Genomic DNA, 14,223 nt, shown 5'->3' with positions numbered 1-14,223 from the left:
TTGTGACATTGTGAAGAAATGTATGGAATCTGACTTACCATTGGACCCCAGTACTTTCCTGCTACACAACATTCCTATGTCCAGGAAAGCCTATTCCCGCTCTGTAGTACGTCACTTGCTGGATGCAGCTAAATCCAGCATTCCTAGTCTATGGAAGACTCCCTCTCCCCCTACAATACCTATGTGGATACGCAGAGTGGAAGAGATTAGGGTGACGGAAGACATGATCCTGTCCTCTCTTATTCTAGGATGTGGTTTTACTGGCTGGAGTACATGGATTCCCCTGAGGGCAGTGCATACTCTGTATGATTTCTCTCTTTTCACCGGCTCACTAGGGAGTGCCCCGAGAGTGACACTCTTGACAGGCTCTACCATGTCCCAATGACCTATACCTTCTCTTACACTCTAGATTGCTGATACTGCCCTCCCTGTTGTTGTTTGATGTCCCACCCCTTCCCTTAATCCCCGGAAGCTAACAGGTGGACCCCTAGGTTTCCACATCTCTGCCTATCGAAACTGTGGCTTAATACACACTAAAACATATAAGATATGCATTGCAGTCGCCCCAAACGCCCAGATGTTGCGTATGATATTATATTGTTCCCGTTTGATCATGGTTAACTATGCGACTGGGGCTAGGAGATATAGATATGCTTCCTACATTTGTAACTGCACGACATCATTACTCAAATGTATATGAGTTATATGTTTACTGTAAAATGTTGGCTCAAACTGAAAAATTAAGAATTTAAAAAAAAAAAAGTTCGGTCCAGCAAATTGTTCTACTAATTTAATAGTACTGCAAACCTCAACTCACAGGATTTTCCATCAACCCACAGGAGCTGCAAGATCAAAACCTTATTTCTATTAATTAAGAATAGAAAATGGCTTGCAGAAAACACAGGTCAGTTGGTAATTACTGAACAAAGGGACATTTCTAAATACATATATTTGAACTTTTCAAAACCGAACACTATTCCTGAAAAATCACAGACTGCTGGAAACTGAGTGTTTGTACAATATTATAATTAATCACATTTTAGTTGTGTAGAGTACATTCTATTTTCTGATCTGCACATTAGAATGGTAAACATAATTTGATTAAAAAGTGCCCTAGACATTTTATTGAAATGTACTGATTTTAAGCTAGGGATAATTATTAAAGGAGAAGCGCCGAGAGAGTAAGACATAGAGCCGATGTGGGACACTATTTATCGGTCTGTCTGAGAGCTCAACTATCATATAGCATTCAGCTCACAGTTTTTCCCTACAGAGAGCAATTACTGTCAGTCAGTGCTCTCCGCAGGGATTCCCCCAGCATTCATTGGAGGGACAGATAGGAGAGGGAGCGGACACAATTGGCTCTGGCTCTAGAGAGGCAGTTGTCACTTAGGCTGCCGGTGTGGATCCCAATATTCTTGGGATTCTTTATGAATGCAGTGCAGCTATGCACTGTCAGATAGCAGGCAATAGCCATTTTTTTTGGCTTTATTTCTCTTATAATAATATTAATCATTATTGTAGTTTGCAAACCATAAAAAAGCTGTAACATTCTCTGCAGATAAATTTAGTGATTTAAGTTGGTGGTGTTCCCATATTTGCCAACATTCCAAAATAATTAATTTATATAATAATAACAATAATAATTAAACAAGTGGAAGCAGAGTTGAATCCACAACAACCACTCACAGCCACACACTCACAGAGATAAAACATGTCGTGGTATACTGAGTAAATATTTGCCTTTATTTGCTTTTGAAAATTATAACTTGTCAACATATAAAATGTACAAAGAAAGTATTTTTTTATGAAAATATAAAAGCACTTCATGTGAATGAGATGTTGAACATTGCAGAACAAAGGACATTTTTATGCAAGAGAAACGGAACCACTCTTACATTATCAAACACAGAAAATGAGTAATACATAATGCACATTTGAACAGTATTACAGTTGCACTTTATAAAAACATTAAATATAAAGAATTAGTATTTAAAACACAGCCTACTATTAAAAAAAAAAAGTATTTCTATAAGGATTTGCTTTCCCCCCTGGACTTCTCCAAGATGGCATCAGGGGTCTATCAGTATGGCAGGTGGACATTTGTCATTAGGATGTGCTTTGATGTGCAGTATGGCACTTAAATTCCCAGTCTGCCTTTACCCATCGCTTTTAAGCTGCGGTGTATGTGCGGTCAACATCCCCATCCATGCACAGTATAAAACGCTATATTCCCATGCATGCGCATTCTAATGTTAACAGTCGGTGCACTAGATCGACTTCCACTCCCATGCTTCAGAAAGTCAGCTATCAATACGCTAATGAAATCTCGAGTATGCATCTCAAGCCGACACTGCCGCGAATGCGAGGGATCATATTGTGATATCAGAAACATGGCGGTAAGATCCTGTGCATGCATGACAGACCATTCACTACCATATTTGTGCCTAACACCGAAGCCATTTTGTGATTTCAGCAATATTAGCAGCCCCCTCCTCCAGCATTTATGATGGTCTGCTGCCTCCCTGGCCAAAAGGAGTGTGCAGGGAGCAGGTGTGGTAGGCAAGATTTGACACAACTGGGAGGTATCTTAAAATCTGCAGAGGGGGATGGCCTGGACTTGGGACTTGTAGACAGCTGCAGACAGAGATGCTAGACAGCATCTATTATTATCTTGCTAGACAACAAATAACTGTACATGTTCACCTGTAAGTAATGTTAACATTAACAATTAAATTATCTCTTTAAGGTGGACCTTTAAGGACAATTAAACCCTCACAGTTTTTGCATATAGCTACTGCTAGCAAGCAGTAGCTATATGCAAAAACATTTTAAAAAAGTTACGAAAAGGTTTAAACTTACCTGTGTCTCTGCCGCGCATTCCCGTCTGTAGATCTGAAAAATCTTGGGTGGCCGCAAAGGATGATGGGGCTGACACATGCGCAATACAGATCTTCGGCCGGGAGTAGAGGAGAGACACAAGCGACGTCAATGCAGGCAGCCCGGCAGCAGACTCCGTGGGACACAGAAAACACAGCAGTCAGCACTGGAAGGACTCTTGAAAACTACAAGAAAGAAGAAGATGATCGGATCAAGAGGCATAATTTAAGGTAAGTCCTTAGACTAACATGGGGGGGATGGGGGGGGGGTATATCCTTTAATGTCACTTTAAGTAAAACATTGAAGGTCTGCTGGTCCTGCTATTCTACCTACACTAAAACGAACAGATCCTGATATACTTACTGGTTTCCTGGAATGAACTCCCTCCAGGTCTTATCAGCTGTTGCCTCACTCTCCCTTTAGCTTCTATACCGCCTTGCAGCCCAAGAAGTAAAGACTAATCAGATCTAGAGCCAGTTTATCTCAGGAAACCAGTATTTCAGGGTTAAAGTGGATGGAAGGCTAAAGCCTTTAACACCAACAGCAGTACTGCACAGATAGCAGCAGTACACAACTAACCATGTTTTTTTTATTGCAATATACGTGTTTTATCTGATTTTCTTGTGGTCACCTAAGTGCTCAGATTCCACTTCTACTTGGAGGGGGTGACAACACTTCTATACTTTCAGCAATGGTCTTACAATATTGTCACCCCTCCATGGGAAATTATGTGACTTTTGAGGGGGGAAAAAGGAAGCATCAACAGCTATAAAGTAGGGGAAGTAAATAGAGTAAACACTGGTGATTTATGAAGAAGACAAAAGGAATGCTCAATTTCTAAGCAAAAAAAATACCACCTGCCTGGACATATACTTTGAAACTGTTTTGACATGGGCACAGAAAGGTGGACCAGAAGACCGAAAGACAATATTGTTTTTCTCCTTAATCTAGCGCAGAAGACATTCAATGGTGATAAATGAATTTGATATGTATAATAAGAAGGTTTTTATTCTATGGGTGTTAAAAACAACTGGCCATGTCAGAGACAAAGCGTCAGAATTTGGAACTGTTTTTGGACCATTGGCAATTATAGTTTATTGCATTAGAGTCTGAAAAAAGATTATTTTGAACTGGCTGCTACAGGTTACAGTAAAGTTATTAGATTTTCAAAATGAAATCGGGGGACACTCCTCTGACCATGCCCACTTTTAACCACACCCAGAAATCACCCCCTTGAAGCCACACCCACAAACTAATGTCCCCAGTTTTAGCTTGCCATAAAACAACAAGCCACAGACTTCTGGAACAAGAGCAGACATTTAAGATATAAAGACAAAATACAGGGGACAGGAGTATATAACACATGGAGTGCAAGGGTCAGGAGTATGTAACATGCAGGGTGTAGGAGTACAAAACACATCGAATGGAGGGGCTTGGAAGGTGTAACACATGGAGTACCGGTGTCAGGAGTGTGTAACTTACAGAGTGCGGGGGTCAGCAGTAACACATGGAATACAGGGGCCAGGAGTGTGTGAGGCATGGAGTGCAGGGGTCAGAAGTGTGTGACACATGGAGTACAGGGGTCAGGAGTACATAACCCACAGAATACAGGGTACAGGGGTAGGGGGGTATAATGCATGGAGTACAGGGGTCAGGAGTGTGTAACGTGTGGAGGTCAGGGATCAGGAGTTTTCTCCCTGTGTAGCAGTACACAGACCCCCCGAAAGCCCACTTTCCAGACCTCAGATGCAGCACCAGGGCACAGAGAATTCCTCCCAACCCCTTTCGGTTAGATCAGGGATATATTTACTCCATTGTTTCTGGACATAGGGTAGGGTAGAGGGTTTCACCTTTATTAGGGTATCCTAGAATCGGGAAATACATGGTGTGTGCAGAGGTTGGAGTAGTACATGCTCCAGTAAGGAGGGCTGGAGCAAAACATTCTGTAACCCCAGTAACTTAAAGTGACATTAAAGTAAAAAAAATGTTTCCCTCCCCCCAATGTTTTAATTTCCAAAGTTTTTTATTATTTTCACCAAGACATAACAAAACACTTAAACATATCACAATGTAGTTTGACAACGTGCATACAAAACAAAAATAACATTATTCTCTCACCCCCACCCATTTCCTATACTAAACATAGCATGTGGAATTACCCACAAACTAGCCGTAGTATACTAAGACAGCCATAATTTTTCTAACTCTCCTTCTGATTGCAACATCGTCACCCGGAAAATTAGATTATAGACCCTTCCCCAGAATGTACGGATACGAGGACACAACCACCACACATGATACATGGTGCCCCCCAGCTCGCACCCCCGGAAACATAGGGGAGACGTTCCCGGGTACATACGAGCAAGTCTGGAGGGCACCAGGTACCATCTGGAGAACACTTTAAAATTGGCCTCCAGCAATGAAACATTAAGCAGTCCCCGAGTTGTCACCCCTGAGCGACGTCTCCATACTTTCTCTGAAACCTCTCGATTCAAATCCTGTTCCCAGGCCAACATATATGGCTGTTTCGGGGGGGACTTTAATAGTATGGAATATAGCAAGGAAATGGCCCCTCTCTGCTTAATAGATGTAGGCACCATCGTTCGTACGCACTGGGGCCAGTGCCCACCTCACCTCGTGCTAATACAGTACGTAGAAAATGGGTGATTTGGTAATAACGGTAAAATTCTGATGATGGCGTTTCCAAATGTTCCCTGCAATATTCCAAAGTCAAAGGTCTCCCCAACTTAAGAAAATGGCCTATTCTATATAGTCCCTTATCCAGCCACCATTGAAATGTTTTAGGGTAAGTACCTGGCTGAAATGCCGGGTTCTGGTATAAGGGGGCAAGGGTAGTGTGCGGTGAGCTAATGTTTCCCAAGATTTTCACTCGATCCCAAAGAGCCAGAGCGTTAGAGAGAGAGAAGGGGCCATAATAGGTGGCCATAGTCTAGCGGGTAGCCACTTCAATAGGTCTATAGGCAGATCTCTAGCAGCCTTGGATTCCATGTGGACCCAGTCCGGGCGCTCCTCTTCAGAATATATAACAGATAACTGAGCTATACGTGCGGCTTGATAATAATACTGTATATTTGGGACCCCTAACCCCCCCCGACTCCCTGTTACTGTACAGTGTGATCCTAGGCAGGCGATGGCCCTTGCCCCCCCATAAGAACTTCACCAGACTAGATTGAAACCTAGCTAATTCGGATCTAGGAACTGGAATAGGGAGAGCTCTAAATAGATATAGAAGACGAGGGAGAAGAGTCATTTTAATAGCATTTATTTTCCCCAGCCAAGTTAAATTATACGACGACCACCTTTCCAGGTCCCCCTTTAATTTCCTAAAGATACAGGGAAAATTTGCCTGATACAGTAGGTCAAAGGATGGAGTAAGATTAATCCCCAAATAAGGCAGCGTCGTCGACGGCCAAGAGAAAGGGAACGCATCTTTTAATATAGTCACTTGCTCAGGGGGCAGATTTATATTCAAAGCCAAAGACTTGTTTGCATTTATATGAAGCCCTGACACTTTCGCAAAACTATCGAGGGAAGACATTACATTGGGCAGAGTAATCAAAGGGTGAGTAAGAAATAGTAATAGGTCATCTGCAAAAAGGGCACATTTGTGTTCCTTAGCTCTACATTCTACCCCTTTAATATTGCGATTCTCCCTTATCAAGATAGCAAGGGGCTCAATCGCTAATGCAAATAGTAGAGGGGAGAGCGGACAACCCTGTCTAGTACCTTTTATAGATCGAAATTGGGGCTGATTTAAATCCCTGCATTTTGATAATAGCTGAGGGGGAGGAGTAAAGATTCCTGAGCAAACAAATGAACTGAGTGCCAAACCCCCACTCCTCTAAAAGTGTGAAGAGGTAGGTCCAGGATATAGAATCAAAGGCTTTCTGTAAATCAACAGATAACAACAAGCCCGTGGCCCCTGGGATCTTACCCCACCCTGACTTTAATAGAGAGATTATATCAATTGCTCTGCGAATTTGGTCTGGCCCCTGCCTCACCTTGATAAAGCCCACTTGATCCTTATTAATATAACTGGGCAGAAAACAATTAATTCTATTGGCTAACACTTTTGTAAGCAACTTAAGGTAATTGTTGATCAATGAAATTGGTCTATAATTAGCTAGTTCTCCTGTATCTTTATTAGGTTTAGGAATTAAACTTGAAAATGCCTTGTTCATATATGGACTTAAGGGTTCACCTTTCCTAATCTCTGAGAAAAGGGATTCTAGATGGGGAAGAAGTATTTCTTCAAATTTCTTGTAATAACTAGCTGAAAAGCCATCTGGCCCAGGGGCTGAAGTTGTTTTTGCCTGTTTAATGGCTTGTTTAATTTCAGATTGAGTGATTGGTTCTTCCAATAAAGCCACATGTTCTAAATTAAGGTTGGGAAGTGACAGAGATCTTAAAAATTCCTGTATTGATGACTTAAATGGGTCATGGGTATTAACATACAATCGATTATAAAAAGATTCAAATTCATGAATAACCACTTTGGTATTTTGTGAGTATACTCCAGTCACACCTTATCTTAGGAATCGAATAATTCGGAATTTTAGGGGATAGCTTGACCGCCAAAAGATGACCAATTTTATCCCCATACACGTAAAATCTATGTTGAGACCAGCAAAGGCTCCGTTCCGCCACCGTTGTGAGAGAAAAATGTAATGACAGGCGCGTCTGATCAATACGATCTCGAAGTGCCTTCGTTGGTTTATGTTTATGTGCGTGGATCAAGGCCAACAGCTCCCCCTCTAATTTGGATATATGGGTCGTCCGCTGGCGTTTCCTGCGCGTAGCGATAGAGATAAGATGCCCTCTTAACGTAGCCTTATGAGCTTCCCAGTTAGTAATAGGCGAGGAGACTGAAGGGGTATTAATACGAAAGTATTCTGTCAACAGCGTCTGGATCTCCGTAACCACCCCGGGATCGCTGAGAAGTGAGTCATTGATTCTCCAATGGCTCATTCCCCGAGTGAGTTAGGCTCATGAAGAGGTAATTACAACTAAAGCATGATCCGACCAAGATACTTCTCTGATTTTCACAGATCTAATACCTGCCAACACCCGTTGGGGAACGAAAATATGGTCCATCCGGGAATAAGTGGAGTGGGCATGAGAAAAATGAGTGTAATCCTTAGTAGAGGGATTACACTCATGCCACGTATCCACTAGTTGGTACGAGTGAAGGAGCCTTGCCAATCTTAAGCCGCTTTTTAGTGGATGTTTCAATCTAGAACCGGAGGGATGGGATTTATCAATTCTATAATCCAAAGACAGATTAGAATCTCCTGCTACTATCCCTATGCCCTCTATATGGGGGAATAGAGTAGAAAAGAGATGCATGAAAAATGGGATTTGAGCAACGTTAGGGGCATAGTAGGCAATAAACGTGAACATTTGATCCCCAATAGCACCCTTCAATAACAAGTAGCGTCCTCCAGGGTCTTTGAGTTCCAGATATAACTGAAAAGCGATATGCTTAGCAAACAGGATGGCCACCCCCTTAGATTTATCTACTGCACTAGCAAGATAGTACTGAGTGTAGTGTTTATGTATAAATGATGGATTGTAACTGTTAAGAAAATGTGTTTCCTGAAGAAAAAGCACGTCTATTTTTTGTGAGTAGTAATGGTTGAAAGCTATTCTCCGCTTAACAGGTGAGTTCAGGCCCTGGACATTGTGTGTAGCTATGCGGATATCAGTTCCACAGGGAGTCATTGGGTCTAAATGGTTGTACAGAATCTATCCAATCCCCCATTGGATGCTTATTAACCCAGAAGAGTCGACAGAGACTCAGAGTTACTATTCCTATTTGGATCCTCTGGAGATGAGAGCTAGAGTGCATGGGTGACCAGCCCCGTCCCGACCGTAACAAAAAGTGGTTACCCCCAAAAAAAACCCCGAAAACCACCACAACTGACATGAAAAAAAAATGTGTTGCCAAAGTAGGTTGCCCTATCCACATTGGCCAACGAATAAAAAAAACTACGAACAACACAACACCAAAGACATTTCCTAGGACACCTAGGAGCCCCATTACAATTTACTTTAAGAGCTACTCAACATGGGTAGCTCGCTTGGTTCTACCAGGGGAACCCCCCTGTGCTCGAGTCAAGTGAGGGCGAACGACTCCTATCAGCAGCCTCCACCTCACCCCGGCCATCTTACTAATAACAAATATGAATGTAAGATAAGCGGCTTTTATTTCCCTAAGTTTATCATACTATAGAATTTTCATTTATAAACTAGTCTCCCTAATTAGCTGCACCAGGTCTAAAAGGCAAGCCCCCCCCCCTAAGCCTACATTGGTCGAACCCCTTGTCTTCTATAAGAGTTCCTAGAGTATCATATAATAAGCATTTGCTCAATGAATGATCAAGAATTACCCCAAGTAATCCAATATCTATCATCTAAACCAGTTAACAAAATCTCCTTATCCTACCTTAAAGATCTATATCCAATGCCACTTCCCTCTAGGTCCTGGAAGAGTTTTGAGTTTTTAGATTGTAACTACTGTGCACTCTTTACGTGGCTAGTTCGATTAGTTTTGTCTATAACTATATCGATAAGTTTATGACACACTAAGCTCAAATAGGTGCTGTGTCATCTTCAACTCCCTTTTCTTAAGAAAATAGTTTATCTTCATGCTTCCTAACCTACTCACCTCCCTATATGTGACCCTTAATCCTCGCTTACCATCAATTTTTACTCGTATTTTATTTCTTACCCTTAATATTAAGTGAAGGTGCAACCCATAAAAGGGAAATTATTTAATTTCCCTTTGTTAATGTTAATGTCAGCACTTACCTTAAATTATGTCTCTTAATCCGATCTTCTTCTTCTTTCCTGATGTTTTCATCTGTCCCACCAGCGGTGCGGCGGCTCTCCGATCCAGCGCTGACTCCTCTCTGCTAGCAGGCACTTCCGATCCAGCAAGTGCACGCGTCCATAGACTTACCTTGCGTCTCTGCTCGTCTACCGGTCGAGAATCCGAACTGCACATGCGCCCGCCCCAAGATCCTTTGCGGCCACACGAGCAGTCCCGGATTCTCGGCGCGGGAGATAACGAGGTAAGTTTAAACCACTGTTAAAGCGGGGTTATATAATTATTCTTAACACACCTATAATTCACCCACACTCTATTATCAAAATTTATTATCTTATAATACAGTGTTCATACACTTACTGAATTGTATTTATCCCTTATTTTTGGTTTATAATTTTCATCTCTAATTTATATTAATTATTGCATCACAACATATCATGATTTATCACCTATATTTGTCTCCTCACTGATGTTAACTTGGCTACAACATGAGCTGGGCCAATTTAATCACAAACACATGAGGCTTTCAATTTACTTAATTAATCAATTTGATCTAATTTGCTTAACTCAACTCATGGAGAGCATATAAATGGCCGCAACAGTGGTCATTTTCTATGTGGTACTCGTGAGGAATGCATCAGAGGTTTGCTATGAGGTATTTACTTGACCCATTATTTAATTTCCGTGATTTTCTATCATGGCACTTTAATACACATTCACTCAGTAATATCTGGCACTTCAGCACTTGCACTTTTATGATCATGGCTTTTCATGTAACTTTTGAGATTATAATATATATGTTTACTTTACGCACATATATTAATGTATTTTCCTTGCTACACATACATTTTTGGTTATCGTTTCATTAATTGTCACTTCTTACACTATACCTACCATTCACACACTAGTTTAATATCTGATTGAGTTTATAATTAGTTATTAACTCTACTGACTCATATTTACTTTTGTATACATCTTTAGTTGTGTTTTTTCACAACCAATGCCCTCTTCTTGCTGCCTTCGCTTCCTGGTGCTGCGATTTGCCCTCCTGACATGACTCCCATGCATGACTGCGTCCGTCTGAAGCAGGAAAATTATATTTGATATGGTTGGTTCCTTCTTCTCTTCACATAGTGGTGTCGTTTGATGATCTATGTGGATTCCTCTATGTAAGTTTGCAAATATCTATGGATATAACAACTTAGATATACATATGTATGTATGTCCTTTATACAGAATGCAGTCTCTGAGTTACTTTACCTGGGTTCCTTCTCATTTAGGATAAATACTTCCCCCTGAAGAAGCCCAGTAGGGCGAAACATGTTATGGCTATCCGAATGAGTTATCCACTATGTTTTACAAAAACCAGTAATTATGCTATGGAACTGATATGACACCAATAATTGCATGTGGAATAATTATGTTTCTTTAAATATGTTTTTAAAGAAAATTACCTTTCTATAATCATGTGATGTTAATAAATATTTCTATATCTTTTCATATATCAAGAGAGTTTATAGTATTTCTTAAAAGCCCCTCCCCTTTTTGGTACTAGCATACCCTGAGGTGGAAAATATTCAACACAGTTAACAATTGCTATTTGGGGTGTGAAATCTTGCTTTCTTACTTCTTTTGTTTAATACACGCCCACTAAAATATATTAAAACTGAATATCGTGGCAGAAAAAAAATGGTGTATGGTATGATAAAGTGTATGATAAAAATGAACTACCTTATCTCAGATTATCCCTTTATCACAGATCCTTTGTCGTTAGACTTTGCACAGCATACAGATTCTGTGCCTATAGACTTTGTTCTATCATTACACAATGTACACAGACTTGTCCCCATCTTCCCTCCCAGTGTCTCCTTTGTTGTTTTTGTTCCCAAACTCAAGAAAACTGTTATGGTTTTGCGTGAACTTTTTTACATTTGTAAGTTTTTGAAGTTTAATATTTGTGTTACATATATGTTTGTAGAACATCTGTATTTTACAAATAAACATATAATAAGCGTGGGTGACACAAAGCATGAATGGTTTTCAAGAAAGAGGACAGCAGAAGCTACCTGCCTTAAGGCTTGCTCTCTTGTCTGACTACAAAAATAGCATTTTTTTTTCAGCCCTGGCCATACGAAAGAAAATATATGCACAACTAGTATACATTCCCTTTAGGGTAATATGAGAATCCTGTTGATTTCTGGAATTTTCTCTAGTGTGTTATCTTTGCATGAACATAAAAAGAGCATTTGCCTTGGGCCCTCCACCATCTAAGGAACACATACTTAGCAACAGTGCCAGAATGTCTGGCACAATGCCAACAACTGCAGAGCAGTGCCATAAAAGATTGGACTGGAAATGTCGGGATTGTCCCAGGGATTCATGGACTGTTATGCATTGGCAGCATTTATTTCCTTCCATGGGAAAAGTGCCCGTCACTCACTGGTCCCCAAAAGAGATTTTGTTCCTTATTGGCAGATTGCCAAGTGTGCCTCTGGGTGATTGTGTGTGAGGCTGAGTAGTGCTTTGCTATTAGAGGTTATTTATAGGTCATATTTAACAACCATCTGGGATTCTCCAGGAAAGGGCAGGATTGTAACTAAGGCTGATTTAAAAAATCCTTCACCCAGTGTGTAGCTGGGCGAATACAATTCGCATGGCACTAACACCAGTAGATGGTGCTGAAGAGCATAGGAATTTAATACGCTCCTCTGCCTCATCAAGTGGCGGTAGTGCCATGCTACATGCTGGGTGGAGGATTTATAAATCCGCAGCTAAATGTTGGAGATCCTGCAGGTCTCGCAGTGTCTGTATCCCATAGACTGCCCAAGCTCCAGTGACTCTCATCAAATGCTGGGCCGCGTTTACCAGAACACCCTACCTTGTCTGCCCTCTGGAGGGAGGGACCAGTGAGATCGAGGGGGGAATCTAACTTCCTCATTCTTACTGTTAGGTGCAGAAGCCGCTGAGTGACTCTTTAAAATTTGCCCTTTGAAAGTACAATTTTAATTAAGACTAAAGAATTTTTATTTTCATCTATAACCAACTAAGCAAATGCGTATCCTATATTGTATTATGAACAAGCAAATGTGTATCCTATATTGCAGTGGTGGCAAACCTTGGCACTCCAGCTGTTTTGGAAATACAAGTCCCATGAGGCATTGCAAGGCTCTGACAGCCACAGACATAACTCCCAGAGGCAGATGCATGTTGGGAGTTGTAGTTTTGGCACAGCTGGAGTGCCAAGGTTCGCCACCACTGCTATATTGTATTATGAGCAAGCAAATGCGTATCCTATATTTTATTATGAACAAGCAAATGCGTATCCTATATTTTATTATGAACAAGCAAATACGTATCCTATATTTATTATGAACAAGCAAATGCGTATTCTATATTTATTATGAACAAGCAAATGCGTATTTTATATTATGAGCAAGCAAATGCGTATCCTATATTTTATTATGAACAAGCAAATGCGTATCCTATATTTTATTATGAACAAGCAAATACGTATCCTATATTTATTATGAACAAGCAAATGCGTATTCTATATTTGTTATGAACAAGCAAATGCGTATTTTATATTATGAGCAAGCAAATGCGTATCCTATATTTTATTATGAACAAGCAAATACGTATCCTATATTTATTATGAACAAGCAAATGCGTATTCTATATTTGTTATGAACAAGCAAATGCGTATTTTATATTATGAGCAAGCAAATGCGTATCCTATATTTTATTATGAGCAAGCAAATGTGTATCCTATATTTATTATGAACATTCAAACTAAGGGCCAAACTAAATCCCCATTTTACTTCCTATAGTCTTATTTTAACCCCTTAGTGACCGATGCCTTTTTTTAGTTTTTTGTACCCATGATATAATCCACATTTTAGGCCTGAAAATGACTTCAACCCCCCACACATTAACTATTTTCTGGAAGCCAGGACTGTGTAGAATAAAATATTGGCAGTTTAAAATTTTTATGTTGCACAATATTAGCGCAACGTATTATCAAACCCCAAAATGTAGTGAAAAATGCCCTTAAGTGCCCCAAAACACAATAAAATACCCATTTTTTAAATAAAATATAAAAGATGAGTTTACAACGAGTAAATGGATATCCAACATTCCCATGTTTAAAATTGTGTGCGTCAATGAAACTGACAAAAATCAGTACCCCAAAAAGTCCATAGATGACGCTTTAAAAGCCCCCACAGGTGATCAGTTTAGAGATACACATAAATACTGGCCATAGAATTATTGCTCTCACTCCGGCGTGCACGCCGATACCCAACATGTGTAGCGCGTTCGTCATTTTCATATGTAGGCGCACCCGACTACTGTTTACGTGAAGACGTGTGTCCTTTTAAAAAATATATTTTTACATTTATTTCATTTAATATTAATTTAAAAAACTTGTTTTAACTTTACTTTAATTGATACTATTATTATTATAACATAGTATTTATATAGCGCCAACAGTTTGC

This window comes from Nanorana parkeri, unplaced genomic scaffold, assembly GCF_000935625.1.
Source record: "Nanorana parkeri isolate BGI_ZX_2015 unplaced genomic scaffold, ASM93562v1 scaffold150, whole genome shotgun sequence".
Taxonomy (NCBI): domain Eukaryota; kingdom Metazoa; phylum Chordata; class Amphibia; order Anura; family Dicroglossidae; genus Nanorana; species Nanorana parkeri.
This window is presented reverse-complemented; position numbering follows the sequence as displayed.